Source organism: Bactrocera neohumeralis, chromosome 2, assembly GCF_024586455.1.
Source record: "Bactrocera neohumeralis isolate Rockhampton chromosome 2, APGP_CSIRO_Bneo_wtdbg2-racon-allhic-juicebox.fasta_v2, whole genome shotgun sequence".
Lineage (NCBI taxonomy): Eukaryota > Metazoa > Arthropoda > Insecta > Diptera > Tephritidae > Bactrocera > Bactrocera neohumeralis.
Window position 1 is genome coordinate 16,685,611 of NC_065919.1, and position 18,920 is coordinate 16,704,530.

General features: G+C 33.8%; 2 protein-coding genes across 7 annotated transcripts in view; one reads left to right on the plus strand and one right to left on the minus strand.

Moving 5' to 3' along the window:
- The window catches only part of LOC126762743 (F-box/LRR-repeat protein 7), a 346,320-nt gene that overhangs the window by 274,700 nt on the left and 52,700 nt on the right, over window positions 1-18,920 (minus strand). Inside the window, exon 2 of the mRNA XM_050479743.1 lies at window positions 11,800-11,919. The gene's annotated coding sequence lies outside the window, so the exon portion shown is untranslated. The remainder of the gene's footprint in view (window positions 1-11,799; window positions 11,920-18,920) is intronic.
- LOC126762687 (atrial natriuretic peptide receptor 1) overlaps window positions 1-18,920 on the plus strand; it is a 188,038-nt gene that overhangs the window by 117,203 nt on the left and 51,915 nt on the right. The gene's annotated exons all lie outside the window — the stretch shown is intronic.

The following is an 18,920-nucleotide window of genomic DNA, read 5'->3' on the forward strand; positions in this document are numbered from 1 at the left end:
GAAGGAAAAAAACTGTGAATTGGATTTTTGGAAGACATTTTTACAAAAAAAAAAAAAATAAATTTCGCGTAATTTATTTTTTTTTTCAAATAATTATAATCGAAAAAAATCCTTCGTCCAAGTCTTCAAGAATTGTATATCAAAGGCCTGTGTAAAATTTCATGCAGATCAGTTAAGTAGTTCTCGAAAAATCTTGCCAACCAACTTCAAAACACAGAGTTTCGAGAAAACCGCGTTTAAAGACGGCACACTTAGCCTAGCCTAGCGCACAAGTTCTCAAGGCAGTATCTTCGAAACTGTTAGTCGGATAAAATTTAAAATTTAGAACACTATTCTGAAGGTATTATAAAATTTAACAAGACAAAAAAATTCGCATTTTTAAAACCCGTAAACCCCTGTAACGCCTTAAGGAAGCTCAAATGTTTTTCATTTAATGTGAAGTACTATACAATCGACATAATTCTGAATAATCATAATCATTCCAAAAGACAGCCACGACTTCTTTTGCGGATACGAATTCGTTGAACCCAATTTTCGAGCAATTTTTCCACTAAATCAAATGTATATCATGAATAGCACCTTCTATATTGGCTTCTAAAGCTTGAAGAGAGTCTGCTTTATTGCTAGACAACCAATGACATCAAACAACCTAGCAAGCAGTAGTCGAATGGTGTCCAATCACAACTTCTAGGCGGCCAGTCAAAGTCGGAATTTCTTGAAATACGCGTATCTCCAAACCTTCCTCGCAACAATTCGGTTGTTGCACGTACTGTGTGGCGCGTAGCACCGTCTTGTTGGAACCAGATGTTGTCAAACTCAACTTCTACCAATTGCGGCCATAAAAAGCTGGAAAGTTGGTTATCACTGATCTGATAGCGCTCTCCATTGTCAGTAACGGTGTCACCAGCTTCATTTCGAAATTTTACATAATTTTTCTTTTTAATTTTAAATTCTTAATTAAAAAAATTAAATATTAAGTTTTTCTCAAACCAAAAGCAATTAATTATTCTTAATTAAGCTAAATTTTAAATTAATTTTGTTTTCTTAATTAAATTAAATTAAATTCTTAATGTTTTAATTATTTTTATAAAATTCTTAGTTAAAAAAATAATTTTATTAAAAATAACTATTTTCAATTTAATTAATTGCTTTTGGTTTAAAAAACTCATTTTTAATTTTATTTAATAAAAAGATTTTTTAAAAATTTAGATTTTAATTTAATTAAGAACTTAAAATTAAAATAATTAATTTAAAATTCTTAATTAAATAAAATTAAATATTAAGTTTTTTTCAAACCAAAAGCAATTAATTATTCTTAATTAAGCTAAATTTTAATTTAATTTTGTTTTCTTAATTAAATTAAATTAAATTCTTAATTTTTTAATTATTTTTATTGAATTCTTACTTAAAAAAATAATTTTATTAAAAATAACTATTTATAATTTAATTAATTGCTTTTGGTTTAAAAAAATCATTTTTAATTTTATTTAATAAAAAGAATTTTTAAAAATTTAGATTTTAATTTAATTAAAAACTTAAAATTAAAATAATTAATTTAAAATTCTTAATTAAATAAAATTAAATATTAAGTTTTTTTCACGCCAAAAGCAATTAATTATTTTTAATTAAGCTAAATTTTAAATTAATTTTATTTTCTTAATTAAATTAAATTCTTAATTTTTTAATTATTTTTATTAAATTCTTAGTTAAAAAAAAAATAATTTTATTAAAAATAACTATTTATAATTTAATTAATTGCTTTTGGTTTAAAAAAGCAGTTTTAATTTTATTTATTTTTAAAAATTTAGATTTTAATTTAATTAAAAACTTAAAATTAAAATAATTAATTTAAAATTCTTAATTAAATAAAATTAAATATTAAGTTTTTTTCAAACCAAAAGCAATTAATTATTCTTAATTAAGCTAAATTTTAAATTAATTTTGTTTTCTTAATTAAATTAAAGTAAATTCTTAATTTTTTAATTATTTTTATTGAATTCTTAGTTAAAAAAAATAATTTTATTAAAAATAACTATTTATAATTTAATTAATTGCTTTTGGTTTAAAAAAGCATTTTTAATTTTATTTAATAAAAAGAATTTTTAAAAATTTAGATTTTAATTTAATTAAGAACTTAAAATTAAAATAATTAATTTAAAATTTAATTTAATTACATTCTTAATTAAGAAATCAATATTACTAATGAATCAAACATTACATCCAAATACTTATTAGTAAAATAAAAAACGATGTTGAAACAGTGGAAATCAGTATTTTGGAAAAGTTTCATGCAAATCATGGACTTCAAATTAAGAGTCATGCCAAAGTTCAAAGCAGAAAAATACAATCTGTTGTGATATTAAAAATATATACATAGTTAGTACCTTACTTAAGCCAAGTCTCCCGTTAAATATATAAATATAACTGTGTGCGAAAGCAAAATGAAAAACAAATCAACGACCGTGATTTGAATAAAACAGTGAATTCGAATGCAAATTATTTGCAAGATTTTGTCATTTCGAACTTAATAAGAACATGTTCGCGTTTATAAATACGCATTAAAGTTTGTATGCAGCTTTAAAACAATTGGGTGATTGTGGCAATCCACGCATACATACATACATACAGGTTTAACCAAAACGATATTTAAAGCTTCAAAATTTTATTTAAGCAAATCAAACAATAAGATTTAAAATGACCTTTTCAAACACTTGAGCAACAAGTAAATGAGTAACAAAGCTTGGGTGGCAGCTCATATGGCATGCCGCGAGCATGTTATATACAGATAATTAACAATAAATATCCCAAAATTAGTGAATAAATTAAGCGTAAATATATCTAATTATTACTGACAATTTTTTTAAATAAATCTCCGTCTTAAAGTACAAAAAATGTTAAAAAAAAAAAATCATTATATGAATTGTGTCCCTGGCTAAATTCCCAAGTAACCAAGTTTTTCCCCAACTAAAAATATAAGATACTAGCAGCTCACTCTATTTAGCATCCAGCTTGAAGAAAGAGGATGCCATTTAGACGTTGATATGTCAACATCGCACTTTTAGTTTTTTTTATATTCAATTCCGCACACGTCCTTAGAGAGCCAACTGTGCTGCACTTTATTTCATGACACTGACTTCTCTCCCGTGGCCAAATTTATAAGTATTAATATGAAGATATAAATAGAGAGCTTTTGCAGAGGCAGCACTTTAATTATATAATTTTTTTATAAAAAAGAAACACTTATTGTGACGTAACTGCAACTATTAGACATATGTATGCTGTCGCGACATTTTTTGTAGAGAATAAAGGATGATCCACTTCGAGATTCCCTACACAGAAACTTCAAATTAAATGAGGAATTTTTGTTATCATTCGAAAGAACATTCTTTGCCTTTAATTTTTAAGATTATCTCTTTCAAATGTTGGCCGTGACTACGTCTCAGGTGGTCCATGCGTTGAGTCCAATTTTCGTTGACTGGTTCGAGCATTTCGACTGGTAAGTGGCGAATAACAAGCGTGATATTTTGCTCCAAAACCTGAATCGAAGCGGGATTGTCTACTTAGACTTTATACGTTACATATCCCCATAGGAAAGAGTCTAACGGTGTGATACTCACAGCGATCTTGATGGCCAATCGACCGGCTCTAAACGTGAAATTATCTGCTCACCAAAGGCTTCTCTCAAAAATCCATTGATTGATGCGATGTGTCAGAAGTAACGCCGTCTTATTGAAACCAAATGTCGCCGAGATCACGAGCTTCAATTTCAGCCAACAAATAGTCGGTTATCATGGCACGATAACGGTCGCCATTGACGGTTACGTTTTCACCGACATCATTTTTGAGGAAATATGAACCGATGATTCCACCGGCTCACAAGCCGCACAAAACCGTTGTTTTATACCCTGAACGGGGTATATTATCTTTGCCACGAAGTTTGTAACACTTAGGAGGAAGCGTCGGAGACCCTATAAAGTATATATATAAATGATCAGTATGTTGTTGAGCTGAGTCGATTTAGCCATGTCCGTCCGTCTGTATACATATACACGAACTAGTCCCTCAGTTTTTAAGATATCGTTTTGAAATTTTGCAAACGTCATTTTCTCTTCAAGAAGCTGCTCATTTGTCGGAACTGCCGATATCGGACCACTATAGCATATAACTGCCATACAAACTGAACGATCGGAATCAAGTTCTTATATGGAAAACTTTCGCATTTGACAATGTATTTTCACCAAATTTGGTACAGATTATTTTCTAAGGCAACAATGTAATCTCCGAAGAAATTGTTCAGATCGGTTAACTATAGCATATAGCTTCCATACAAAGTGAATGATCGGAATCAAGGGCTTGTATGGAAAACTTTCGCATTTGACGTGGTATCTTCACGAAATTTGACATGGATTACTGCTTTAGGTAATATCACAATCTCCGAAAAAATTGTTCAGATCGGATTACTATAGCATATAGCTTCCATACAAACTGAACACATAGTTACTAAAATAAATGCTTCTGTGAAGGGTATATTAGCTTCGGTGCAGCCGAAGTTAACATTTTTTCTTGTTTCTGGATGAAATGGCATCTCTTAAACCTCTTCAGGTTGCTCTTCGTTCCAAATGCGTGAATTTCGCTTATTTACATACCTATTGAGCCGGAAATGGGTTTCTTCGGTGAACAAAATTTAGCTCGAAAACGTCGGATCTTCTTGGAACTTTTCAATAGCCCATAGTCCAAGTTGCTGCGAAAGGTCGACTCTCAACGGTGTTCGTGTGCACTCTCAGCTGCGGCTGCTATATTTTCATCACTACGTACTGGAGGTGGTCTCTTCGGTCGAATATTATCCAATAATGAGCGCTGGGTCTCAAGATAGGTGATGGTGTTGCGAATACGTAATTTCCATGATGAAATGCCAAACAATGCTGGACAATACTGAAAATAACATAACAGCTTGACACGACTCTAATCTGTCCTGATCTGTCAAAAAAAGCTATTCAAAAAAGTACCTCTACGTGGATCACCCATTATTATGTGATATATTAGTAGCTCTTCTTTTATAAGAACCGCAGATATCGAACAAATAAATCTAAGGAATTTTTGAATATTATAATATACTAGGCGCCTCAAAACTGGTTTTTCAAAACGAACAACCAAATAATAGGTTTTTTGTCGCTTTGTTTAAAGAAATTATGTAAATACATTATAACCAAGCTCAAGCTAGAATTTAGTATATCTTCTCAATTCTTTTGATTAATTTGCGCGCTTAACACCACAAGTTTGTTTTCGAAACTGTCATTAGTCAAATACAGAAAGGCTTTTCAGCATTCACAGAAGCCTTCTCTTGAACACTATTAACCCTGCGTTAAATGCCTTGGGTCAACTTTACATCGCAAATTTCTCATAACACATTTAACATTTTGACAAAAAAACAAAAACATATGGGCTTGCACAATTACCTTAAGCTCAAAAGAGCCAGCATATTGAAATACTATATGTAAGCTCACTTGTTAAGATATATAGTATATAGATTGTGACATAAACGTATCCGGAAATTGTAAATTAAAATATTTAATTATTCATCAATATTTATTTTGTGGCCTTCAAAGTAATCCCCAGATGTATACGAGTACACTTATGCCAATCCAGTCCATCCAGTCCTCGCAACACTTTTTGAGATGGCCTTCAGCTCCTTCAGCTCCTTCAGCGATTTTTGTTTTATCTCTTCGATCGACTGAAAACGGGTTCCACTGAGCGGCAATTTCAGTTTGGGGAACAAAAAAATCGCACGGCTTTGGCATTTTTTTTGGGTTCGACTCGTTTTTTTTCCTCCTTTCCGATGATTGTTGACTTGTTGACATGTCAAACTCATAAACCCGTGTCTCATAGGCAGTTATAATGCTCTCCATGAATGTGGGATCGGAATTCGAAGCATGTTCAAAGGAACCCGTTGACTGTACTCTTTTTGAAAAAAAAACAAAATCAGCTTTATCGAGACGATCGAGAGATCGAGCAGGCACGCGTTTCATACCCAAAATATCCGCCAAAACCATTCGAACGGACTCTCGAAAGATGTCGAACTCTCTTGCCATCTCTCAAACACTTGCTTGACGATTTTCTAGGATTTTTTTTTCATCATATACTTCACTTTTTTTCACTTTCACTTTTCATCAATTGAGGAGGTCGAAGGTTGTTTAGAACGAGGTCTGTGCTTAACGATTTCTCGACCATCTTTGAAGGCTTTGTACCGCTCTTAGGCTTGTGTTTTTGATAAAGCTGAATCACCGTAAGCCTTTTTCAATGACCGCAACGATACCGCACACAAAATTTGGTTAGATAGTATACAATATTTGAGACATATTCTTTGTTCGAAATTCTTTTATCCATTGTAAAAATCGCAACGCACGATTGAGGACCAAAGTCGATAGTCGGCATAATAAATAAGAACCATCCTACCAACTTGGCAAAATACATTTTTTGAAATATCATTAACCCGGGGAATTCAATTACAATTTACGGCAGCTTTTTTGTCACAATGTAAAAAAAAGACCTGTTAACACTTACAAGTCACTTCGGAGAACTTTGACTTATGAACATAAATAATTATGTTTAAGCGTAGATGGCATGATTCATCATATCCTAAGCCTTAATTATAATAAATTATTGCTATGTGTTTAGACAGCATGCTTAATAGACACAACTTCTCGTTAAGTTAACATTTAGGCATTAGTAAATACATAAAAAAGAAGAAAGAATTCATAGTAGATTTATAACCATAGGAAACAAAAGATGAAATAAAAAAAATTATAGGAAAATAATTTACAGGCGATCTGAGTTGAGGCATAGTTGAATTTTTAAGACTTAAGAATGTTTTATACCGTTTTCCGCCAAAACTACGAGTTCTATAAAAGAAAGTCATATGGCAATATTGTAGATAATGAAAAGGTCTATAACTTTCGTATATTGACTTTTGTTATGTAATCTCAAAATTTATGTGAAATTTTCAAATAACCCAGTTTTTGGGTTTTGAATTTTTTTTTACAAAAAATGTTTTCCTTTGCGAAATTTGGTGGAAATTTACATTTTAAGTACAAACACGCTGAATTTTGTTTTATATAAAACATTTATTTTTTCTCCTTATATTGTCCAAATATCGAAAAAAAAACCTTATTTTTCAGTTCAAAAATTACAAGTTAAAATATTATTTTTTTAATCAGTATACGCTACCATGAATTTCTTTCATTTTTTATCATTTTCAAAGGCTTCTGCACTAGTATAGATAAATATTAGCGAATAATATTGAAAAAATTTAAAAAACAATTATTGAAAATTTAGCTTCTACACTAGTCTGTTAGCAAATATGAATGTGTTGCAGAAAATTCTGAAAAATTAAAAAAATAAAAAAAAAATTTTTAATTAAAAAAATAAAAAAAAAATAAAAAATTAAAAAAAATTTCAATTAAAAAAAAATATTGAAAAATTAAAAGAAAAAACAAGAAAAAACGTTAACTTCGGCTGCACCGAAGCTAATATACCCTTCACAGGTGCATTTGTTTTACTAACTATGTGTTCAGTTTGTATGGAAGCTATATGCTATAGTTAATCCGATCTGAACATTTTTTCGGAGATTACATTGTTGCCTTAGAAAATAATCTATACCAAATTTGGTGAATATATCTTGTCAAATGTGAAAGTTCTCCATACAAGAACTTGATTCCGATCGTTCAGTTTGTATGGCAGCTATATGCTATAGTTAACCGATCTGATCAATTTCTTCGGAGATTACATTGTTGGCTTAGAAAATAATCTATACCAAATTTCGTGAATATATCTTGTCAAATGTGAAAGTTTTCCATACAAGCATTTGATTCCGATCGTTCAGTTTGTATGGCAGCTATATGTTATAGTGGGCCGATATCGGCCGTTCCGACAAATGAGCAGCTTCTTGAAGAGAAAATGATGTTTGCAAAATTTCAAAAGGATATCTTAAAAACTGAAGGACTAGTTCGTATATATACAGACAGACGGACAGACAGACGGACAGACAGACAGACGGACATGGTTAAATCGACTGAACTCAACATACTGATCATTTATATATATACTTTATAGGGTCTCTGACAATTCCTTCTGGGTGTTACAAACTTCGTGACAAACTGAATATACCCTGTTCAGGGTATAAAAATTGAAAAATGTAAGAAAACTTGTTATTGAAAATTTAAAGATTTGTTTTGTTCATATGTTTACTCCTATTTTTTCTATTTTTTTTTTTTTTGTGAATTATTTTTACCCTTGATGAATTGTGACATTCGCAAAAATTTTCGAACAATTTTAAAAATACCTCCAACTGTCGACATATGTAGAATACATGCATTGCAGACAAACATATAAAGATATAATGAGTGTGTTTTGCTGCTATTCGTTATATTTCAAAGAGCAGCCAAACAAAATAGTGAACGAAGTTTAAATGTCCACACAAATCTTGAAACAACAAAGCATTGAGTAGATTAACAAAAGCTAAGAAAGAAAAAAATGTATGATAGAGCCACAAAAAAATCAAATTTTTATATGTATACATATGTATGTACATATATTCACGTAAATGTTTGTGTATATTTTTAGAACTCAGAAGTATGCTGCTTCTGTTAGTGGCAGAAGTGTTTTGTATAGTTTTTTAAAGAACTAGTGTAAAGTGGGTTAAACTTGGAATGAGTTTTTTAAAAGCCTAGGTCACAAAAGTAAAGCTAACACTTAAATGCATGGCTTATATAATGGACATAAAACTCGTATAATTACTCAGATGTGCACTGGCAACCCTAGTGATATGAGCTTTCCGAGAACTTTATGTTGTAAATTTGTTTTTAGTTTTTACTTGTACATGATAAATTTAATAAATTTCAAAAATAATAAATTTAATAAATCTCAAATAAATTTAATAAACTTTAAATAAATTTAATAAACTTTAAATAAATATTGTCTGCTATCTGAAGCCCTTATAATCAGGGCATCCCTCTCAGCTGTGCTGAAATTTGCTAATCAAATGCGATTGCGGCAACTTGCTCAATCAGCTGAGTATAACAAAAATTTATTGCTAGGTATTTTGTTTACGAACTTGGTTCAAAGAGCGAGCAGGTGACATAATTCATACCAACGAAATACCAAAACAACTATTACTGCAAACTTTAGGACAAATGTTAAAGCATTACGTAATAGTTATTAAGCGGATTGAGCCAATAATCGGCAGTGCGTTCTGCAAAATATATGGACTTAAAGGAAAGCTATGCGAGGAAAGAGTTTGAAGAATAGAAAATATAGTATCAGCATTAATTATTCGATTTCTTGTTTTTTTGTACCATCCGATCAAATTTGACTCGGACTGGTCTATTTAAACTGCGCGCACAAAGCTAATAAATCAAAAAAATGTTACAACAACCTTGCAAAAATGTTTCGTATGTTCGTGTTATCGTCATAATTTATCTTCATAACTGAAACAGCTGGTGGTACACAAAAAAACATACAAAATTATCCAGTCATTAATTTTTGATCATAAAATTTCTCTCAACAGTTCTGCTTCTTCACTGGCGCGGACACCGCTTACGCGGTTATAGCCGGCAGTCGTTCTTCCTTCTCGCTGTTTGGTGTCACTTGGAGATTTCAACCTGTACTTTCCAACGGAAAGTCCTCTTCCTCTGCTTCCCTTGGCGGGTACTGCGTCGAACACTCTCAGAGCTGAAGTGTTTCCATACATTCGGACGTCATGACCTAGCCAGCATAGCTGCTGTCTCTTGATTCGCTGTACTATGTCAATGTCGTAGTATATCTCGTACAGCTCCTCGTTCTATCGGCTGCAGTAATCGCCGTTGCCAAAGCGCAAAGGACCATAAATGATCCGCAGAACCTTTCTCTCAAAAACTCGTAACGCTTACTCATCAGATGTTTTCATCGTCCATGCCTCTGCACCATATAGTAGGACGAGAAGATTGAGTGACTTGTAGGGTTTTGGTCTTTATTCGTTGGGAGAGAGGACTTCACTCCTCAATTGCCTGCTCATTCCGAAGTAGCACCTATTGGCATGAGTTATTCTGCGTTGGATTTCGAGGCTGACGTTGTTGTTGTTGGTGTTGATACTGGTTCCAAGATAGGTGAAACGATCTACGACTTCGAAATTATGACTGTCAACAGTGACGTGAGATCCGCGAGTGCCACGACTGTTTGTTTGATGATAGATGATATTTCGTCTTGCCCTCGTCCACTACCACCTACCATTTGACGCATGGTGAAAATCTAGTCGATTATAGATTTTCCAGGCCTAAAGTCACACTGATAAGGTCCAATCAGTTTGTTGACGGTGGGCTTTAATCTCTCACACAATAGGCTCGATAGAACCTTATACACGATGTTGAGGCGGCTTATCCCACGGTAGTTGGCGCAGATTGTGTGGTCTTCTTTTTTGTGGGTTGGGCAGAGCACACTCAATTTCCAATCGTCAGGCATGCTTTCGTCCGACCATATTCTACAAAGAAGCAGATGCATGCTCCTTATCAGTTCTTCACCGGCGTATTTGAATATCTCGCCCGGCAATCCATCGACTCCCGCCAGTTTGGTGTTTTTCAGATGGCTATTTGCTTTTCGAACTTCTTCGTGGTCAAGCAATGGAACGTCTACTCCGTCATCTTCGTTTGGGGAATGGAGTTCACCATCTCCAGGTTATGTTATGTTATGCTTTCACTATAATTCAGCAGGCTGTCACTAGATCACCTCTGGGGATTCTAAAAGAGTCACCATTACCTTTACACATAATCTCATATGTATGGTATTTAGCGAAATACTCTACAAAAGCTTATGATAGTTTTACTTCAAGTGTGATGCTTAACTCGACTTTATTCTTCATTGCTAATTCGTAGTACTTTGCAGCCTTCGATAATAAACAGCTGTTTTAAGTAGCTATATGGATTTTCTCGAACAAAAAACGTCCTGTTTTTTTAATATTTTCTTCTAAATTAAATATTTTGTTCAAACTTTTTCAAAGAAACGTGCTTTGCAAAGAGTTTGAAAAATTTTCAAAGGAAAATATTCAAAATTTGAACTTTACGACGTCATTTCCGGCAGGCCTTCGTTAGAGACTATGGAAATTAGATCTCGAAAATCTGTGTAGAAATTCATTAAGCTCAGTCACACAAACTGAACGCTCAAAATCAAGTTCTTGTATGGAGACTTCTTTATTCGTATTATAGCTTCGTCCTACCAAAACTTAACGTTTTCTTTTGTTTTTTCTTTTTTTTTCTTATAATTAACCATTCATACCGAAAACTTGCGGCTAAGAGAATTATGATCACAATTACTACCAACTTTTTGTCGAAAATAATATTCATTATATAATCTTAATTGAATGCCTTTAGTGCATCAATTTTATTAAACGCTTAATGAAGTTTCATTGTCATCAGGAGTGTTGAGTAGTTGGTTAATATTTACGCGAATTAATTATTAACAAATACTGTTTATTGCTGCATAACTGTGGCTTCTAATCAGGAACCATATTAAGGCAATTATCAGTAATTTAATTATGTACAGATAAATATATATGTATGAGTAAATAAAATTTCTATTAATAATGAAATATTGACTATTTCTGGAAATAAAGCGTTATATGAGTCCATATTTATTATGGAAAAGATATAAATACTTAAAGGCTTGTGGCATAGAGATAAATAGGCATTCAAAAACTGCACTTTCGTCGAACGATAATGCCAAGACCAAGGCATATAACTTATTTTAAAATCTTTAAACTACATTTGCGCTTACCCATGAATATAAATTAGTTCAATTATAGTCATAATTTCGCACACGTGTGTAGAAAAGTATTTTTCTCCCACTGTGTGGGCTGGCAGTTGGCATTTTTCAAACAGCAGGTGAACCGATAAGCTGTAAAGAGTGATAAAGTAATGATTACTATGAAGAAACATGTTTTATATGAAACAAAAATGTTTTATAAAAAAAATTATACATAAAAAAATAAGAAAAAGTTGCTCAGAGAGAATGCGAATAATTAATTGAATTAGCTTGATATCACAGCTAAAAAAAAAATATCTGCCATATATGCATATATATTAACATATATAGATCCAAATCAGCGGGTCAACAGTAATTTATTAATTTAATTAACAACATCGCAGCGGCAACTCGAGATTGTCTCAAGTTCATCAATCATTTGTATGTGCCTCTCGTATAGACGTTTCCGTTGATAAATATTGTTTAATTACTCAAATAATTGAACAATAGAGTTTCAGGTAGTTTTATTAGCATTTCAAGCAACACATTAATTTAGTCAATTAGCAAATTGTCCAGCAATATGTGTATAAGAATATGTTGCTAATTGATTAAATTAATGCGAAAAACGAGATGTTATTATAGAGTAGAAACAGGAGTTGCCATAATGGAAATAATAAGTGTGAAATTTGTTGCCTCGAACTCAAAAGGTATACTAATTATTAAGTAATTGAGTTAATTAGTACTAATGACCTTATTTACGCAAAGGCAACTAAGAAATGAACATTTTTCGTGGTTTCAACACAACAATAAAAGCGCTGTAGTTATCAGAACTGCACCATTCGTTCAGAAATTGTACAATTGCTCCCGCCAAATTTCATGAAGATTTCATGAAGATATTTTGTCAAATAAAAAATTTTTCTTTACAGGAACTTGACATTGAGCGATCAGTTTATATGGCAGCTATATGTTATAGTGAACCGATCTCGACAATTTTTTTGGAGATTACACCATTGCTTTAGACAATGGTTCGTGCAAAATTTTGTGAAGATATCTCGCTAAATGAAACAGTTTTCGATACAATCACTTTATTCCGATGGATCGGTTTGTATGCCGGCTATATGTTATAGTGGTCCGACAAAACACAAGCTTCTTGATGAGAAAAGGACGAATGCAAAATTTCAAACCGATATCTCAAAAATTGAGAGACTAGTTAATATATAGATAGACGAACAGACGACCGTGGCTAAATCGACTTAGCTTGTCACGCTTTTCCAGTCCCCGAAAAACTTTTCATAAGCACTTTTTGGGATGGTCTTCAGCTCCTTCAGCGCATTTTCTTTTATCTTATCAATCGACTGAAAACGGGTTCCACGAATCGGCAATTTCAGTTTGAGGAACAAGAAAAAATTGAAAGGTCCCCATTCTGGTGAATACGGTAGTTGATCGATGGTATTCATAGCATTTTGGCTTTAAATTCTGTCATCGTGTAAATCCATGAATTGTTCTTCCACATTTCCGGCCGTTTTCAACGGATGTTCTCACGCAAACGCCTCAATACGGCCGAATAGAACTCTCAATTGACCCTCTGCCCCTTCGGAACAAATTAATGGCGCACCAAGCCACGAATATGGAAAAAACAATGAGCTTATCATAATTTTTGAGCGGCAGGGACATAGTTTTTTTGATTTCGGCTCATTTTTGCCCTCCATTTCGATGATTGTTGACTTGTTTGCATGTCAAACTCATAAAACCATGTCTCATTGGCATCGGATCGGAATTCGCACGATCAAGCATGTCCAAAGAGACCTGTTTACGGTACTCTTTAAAAAAAATCAGCTTTATTGAGACGAGTCGAGCAAGAATGCGTTTCATACTCAAATTATCCACCCAAAGTCATTCGAACGGACTCGCGAGAGTCAAACTTTCTTGTCGGGGAATTTAAATACAATTTCCGGCAGCTTTTTTGTCTCAATGTTGATTAGATAGATTCTCTAACGGTTCCTGCTGGGTATTAGCAACTTCTTGGCAAATCTTATTTTATTCGGAGTATAAAAAAAGTATAAGAGTTAAAAAATATTTGACTTTTTCAAGCTATCACTACCAAATATCGTTTCATTAAGTGCCATCATGAAGGAATCATGACAGTTTCTAACCAAAAAACAATCAGCAAATGAAAATATATGCTAGCTTGCTAAAAATAGTCGATCATATATGTATATTATGCAGATTGCAATAACAACACGTGTTTCCAAACCGAAGTTGTTTCGGATATTATATTTTTTTTTTATACAAGTAGACGAACAGATCTTGATAAGAGAAAGCACATGCCAAACAGGCTGAAAATATATACCATTTATAGGAAGAATTCAATTCTTCTGTTTCGTAATTACCCCTTCACAGGTATAATTTCACAGCTGTGGCACAATTGCTAAGCGCGATATAGTATTATTGGAAAAGTAAGTTTTCAAAATGTTGATTAATGTGATGAAGCGGAATTTTGAATGTTATTGAAACACAATTTTCGACGTTAAAAATTCAATTTTGTTGAAGACACTTAATGCATTTAAAGTCGCAGACAATTGATTAAAGGACTTGATAGGCCGAAAGTCGCTATTATTGTGTACAATTAGTGCCTCAATAGTGCTGTGGCTTCAATTGAACTGAAAACATCAACTAAAGCCAGTAAAAGCTCGAAGATTATTCGACTATTTTGTCGTTCCCGTTTCCTACCGGATAATTATTTCTCATTGCTACACATTACAAATGACATTGACAATACTGCGGCAATAAAAATAATAATTAAAAAATAAAAAAAAGTATAAATAATAATAAACTGTTATCATACAATGCTCATGTGTCTAACAGCATGAATGGGAAAATTGTTGTTTTATGAGCAATTGAAAGCGACGGCCCAACAATTTTTTATGAGTGGATACATATGTACATATGTACATATAGAGGAAGCGCTAAGAGGAAATACTACACAGAAAATAAATTTCATGTGCATAATTAAAGCCGCAAACCACGGTGCAAGCAATAAATGTCACAATACTAACACTGACTAGGTGAAAAATTGTGCGTCCTTCAGTAGGTGAGAGAGACGTTTGACGAATAAAAAGGTTTCGAGTTCGAGTGTTTTATGAATTCCTCAAATATGTGTATTTTGGTGTTTTGTTTAATTTTTTCTGCTTCAGAAGTAATAAGGTAAATAAAAATATTGACCGCTAGATAGCGCTGCTGTCGAAATATTTAGATATCCCGTATTTTATGTCAATTTTGTTATGTTATAACTGTATACATATTTTTCATAAAATAATAAGCATTTTGCCTAAATTCTGTTGGGTTAGGAGTAATTAGGAACTCCATATTGATATCTAGAAATTAGGAAATTATTGTTTCCTTTTAATTGGTTAGGTTTTTTACGTGGCGGGTCCCAAACCCAGCGCACAACCCTGGGGAGGGAATGTTTTGCCTTCTTATTTTAGCGCGCCTTCAAAGGGATGTTTTTTAGCCAACCATACGATACTTGCTCTAAGACCGGAAGTCGTGAACTCTAAAGAATCGTTTCTGGCCAATCCCAAGTGAGTGGCGCTCAGAGAACTTTCCTCACTTGCGTGGACTTCTACACATTGCTCCATCCTGGGAGGAAGCAGAGGAAGGGGAAGACCTCTACTCGTTGGAGAGATCATTTTTCATTAAGCAAAGAAGAAACGACTGGCACGCCGTTTTAAATTCTGGTATAAACGCGTAAGCCGTGCCTACGCCAATAAAGGAGAAGAAAAATTAAGGACAGTCCTGCCAACTTAGCGAAATATTTTTTTTTTTTTTTGAAATATCATTTACCGTGGAATTTAATTGACATTTATTGTGCAATATTTTTATTATTTTCAAATAAAAATAAATATAATTTTAAAGCCTTACCGATTTTCAATCAACGAAAAAAAGTAGTTTACTAAAAAGCGCCTACATTGACTTACAAATAATCACTTTGTCAACATGACAATGACTAATGAATATATATACATATATACACATATATTTATATTGATAGTCATGCATACTATAATTAATAATTATTGACGTGGGTCAGTTTTTTGTCGCTCAAGTGACTGCGACAAATTTGAAACACTCCATTAAATATTCATTGTCAATGTGCTGCATCTTTACATACACAATAATAAATATATGTACATAGAAACATATAATTTTTTCCGCATGTGTAACTCGAATTCCACCCGCCTGTTTACACAAGCATATTTACTACACACTTTGTATAAATAACAATTACTTCTTAAATAGTGCGATCATACATCTGCACATAGACACATAGTACTGTCATTTGTATAAAATTTGCCGCCTACGATTAATTACTCAGCGAGCAGCGATTGTTTGGGCAGTGTATGAACGATGTTACGCCTATGGCCACTAAAATGGTTACACTACCGAAAAAAGAAGCGTTTAACCCTTATAACAAATGTTAGTTGGAAATCGGCACTTTATTGACCACCAGTTTTGAAATTATACATACAAAATTCTGTAAAGGAGTATATAACATGTGATAAAATTTGAGACTGTAAGTCTGTAAAAAAGACCTTGGTTCTATTCCGAACATACTTGGAACATATCTGCTTTATTATCTTCCAACTTGTTGTCGATTTCCATCTACTCTGAGCTATTTGTTCCTAGTGCATGCTCGTGTAAAGCCCTCTTTTGATCGTTTCCAGCGGCCATGGTATCAACTCCTCCTCGCATTCATCTTGAGGCTCCTAGCTATGCCAACTCGGCTACCTTTTCGTTGCCGAAAATGTTCCTGTGACTGGGAACCCAAACTATGGACAAGCGGAGTTGACCTGACAGTGAGCTAAAAGCCTTCTCGTAATTGTTGACTGACTGGCACGCTCTTGCCAAGTCGTTCTTTCTTTTCTCTGTTTGCCGTCAATTGGTGATTTTAAGTGTAGCCGGATCCTTTTCCACTTGGTCTTTCCACCGGAGTGGAGGTTTTCCTCTTCTTCTGCTTCCCCCGGCGGGTACTACTCAATTACTACTAGTGCGGGAGTGATTTCATCCATTCGTATGACATGACCTAGCCAGCGTAGCCGCTGTCTCTTAATTCGCTGATCTACAAGTATGTCAATGTCATCGTACACCTAATCGTTCTATCGAATATCGATATTCGTCGTTACTAATGCTCAAAGGACAATAAATCTTCCGCAGAACCTTTCTCTCGAAAACTCATACCGTCGGTTCATCAGATATTATCATTGTCCATGCCGATGCAGCGTATAGCAGGACGGGAATAATGTTTGACTCATGGTCTTTATTCGTCGAGTGAGGACTTTACTTCTTTATTGCCTACTTAGTCCGAAGTAACATCTGTTGGCAAGAGTTATTCTGCGTTAGATTTCGATACTGGTTCGAGCTGCAGAGCTAAATGGAGAAGGTGCAATTGTTGACTATGCTAGAACTAATCTGTGGTCAGTAAGGCCGTCTGCTTACCGGTCTACATAGTTGCTTTCTGTATCATACCGTAATTATTCTATATAACTCTACAGGCCTTTTCTTTACCTAGTACTTCTGCTTGGAAGATGCTGACTGAGTTTGGTAGGTAAATAGATATGAAGATGTCAAGATCATTTGAACCATTTGACCCGTTAATATAGATAGAGATAGTATACTCCTCTACTACTAAATCTCTTCTTCATTCATGTCTGGAGGGTAACTTCACCCGAAAGTGGCTATTAAAATCTATCCTTGGGAGGATATAGTTTGATTTACTTGTATTTTGCTGCTCTTTGTATTTTGGAGCCTCGGCTGGATTAGTCTTAAGTGCCTCGTCTCGTCTCGCAATCAGCAGTGCTGTATTTGATCCATGTAAAGTCCTCAGCGACGTTATCCAACATTATCAGTTTTGCCTCTATATTGAACCACGATTATAAGTAAAGGCAGTCCTCCAAAAAAATCATCAAATCTCTGCTCTTTAAATTATGCACAGTTAACTCTCTACCTTTACTATCAAAATCACAAATGATTAAGATCCTTAAAGTCAAATTATTACCCGTTAACCATGAATTACTTCATGTGGTATAACCAAATAAATATTGGCAAACAATCGTTCAGAAACTTTTACTAAATCTTCCATTTTACACATAACACCCGTGATTATAGCCGGCAGATGCAATGCTGCGAAGTGCGCTCTAAGGTTCAGGGAAGCTGGATTCCGAACAAAGACACGCCGAAATTCTCTTCTCCTTCAATTGCATTCCTGAAATCACTGCATCGGATTAGTTTCTGCTCACATAAGTGAACGTTCACTCCAAGAGCAGAGCGGCAATACTAGCGCGCAGCTCGCTAACTGCGCCGAAGACTGTCTACTCACTAGAAATAGCATGAAGCTACTTATTTCATCATCAAACTCGTTTGGGCCACAGCCAAGTCGCTAGAAACTCCCATGTGCTTGCCATAGAGGACACCCTTACCCCACTCACTTCAGAATGGAATCGGGTTGGATTTCCATTGATGTCTTGCGTTCTAACATTAGACCAATGAGCCTCGGGTTCGCTTATAAGGCGCTCCTGTGTTCGAATGCCAGATCTTTTTGGTTTACAGTAGATAGCAGGAGATCTTTTGAACTACTTACTCTTAACAAGGTTCATCTTGCCGCAATAGTAGGACTCTTACTGAACATTATCCAATAGGTACTGCTGCGGTATGGCAAACAATTTTGACGAATGCACGTTGTGAAAGTTTCTACTCCATTGTCTAGCATTTGCGAGGCGGAGGATGAAACATATCGACAGTCTCACCTTCGGCGAACCAGATGCGAAACAGATATTAGCCGCCTCAACAAATTTGTGATACTCTCAAAACGCTTTGTCGATTTGTAAAAGTCTTATGAGCTAATATATAGGACTATAAGGTCTATTATATAGCAGTTTTTGAGCGACCGGTCAAACACAGAAATTGGTCGAAGAGATACTTCTACTAACAACTGATCTTTTAGACTGCATCAGGAAAGCGATTTGAAGATTTTCATACAATATACTATATGTTAGATTTAACTTTAGTCTGAGCCACAAAACCTTGTATGTAGCTTTGCGGCAGCACCGGCATAGTGCAACTTCAGTTTACACACGTCACATCACCCAAGTGGCGCG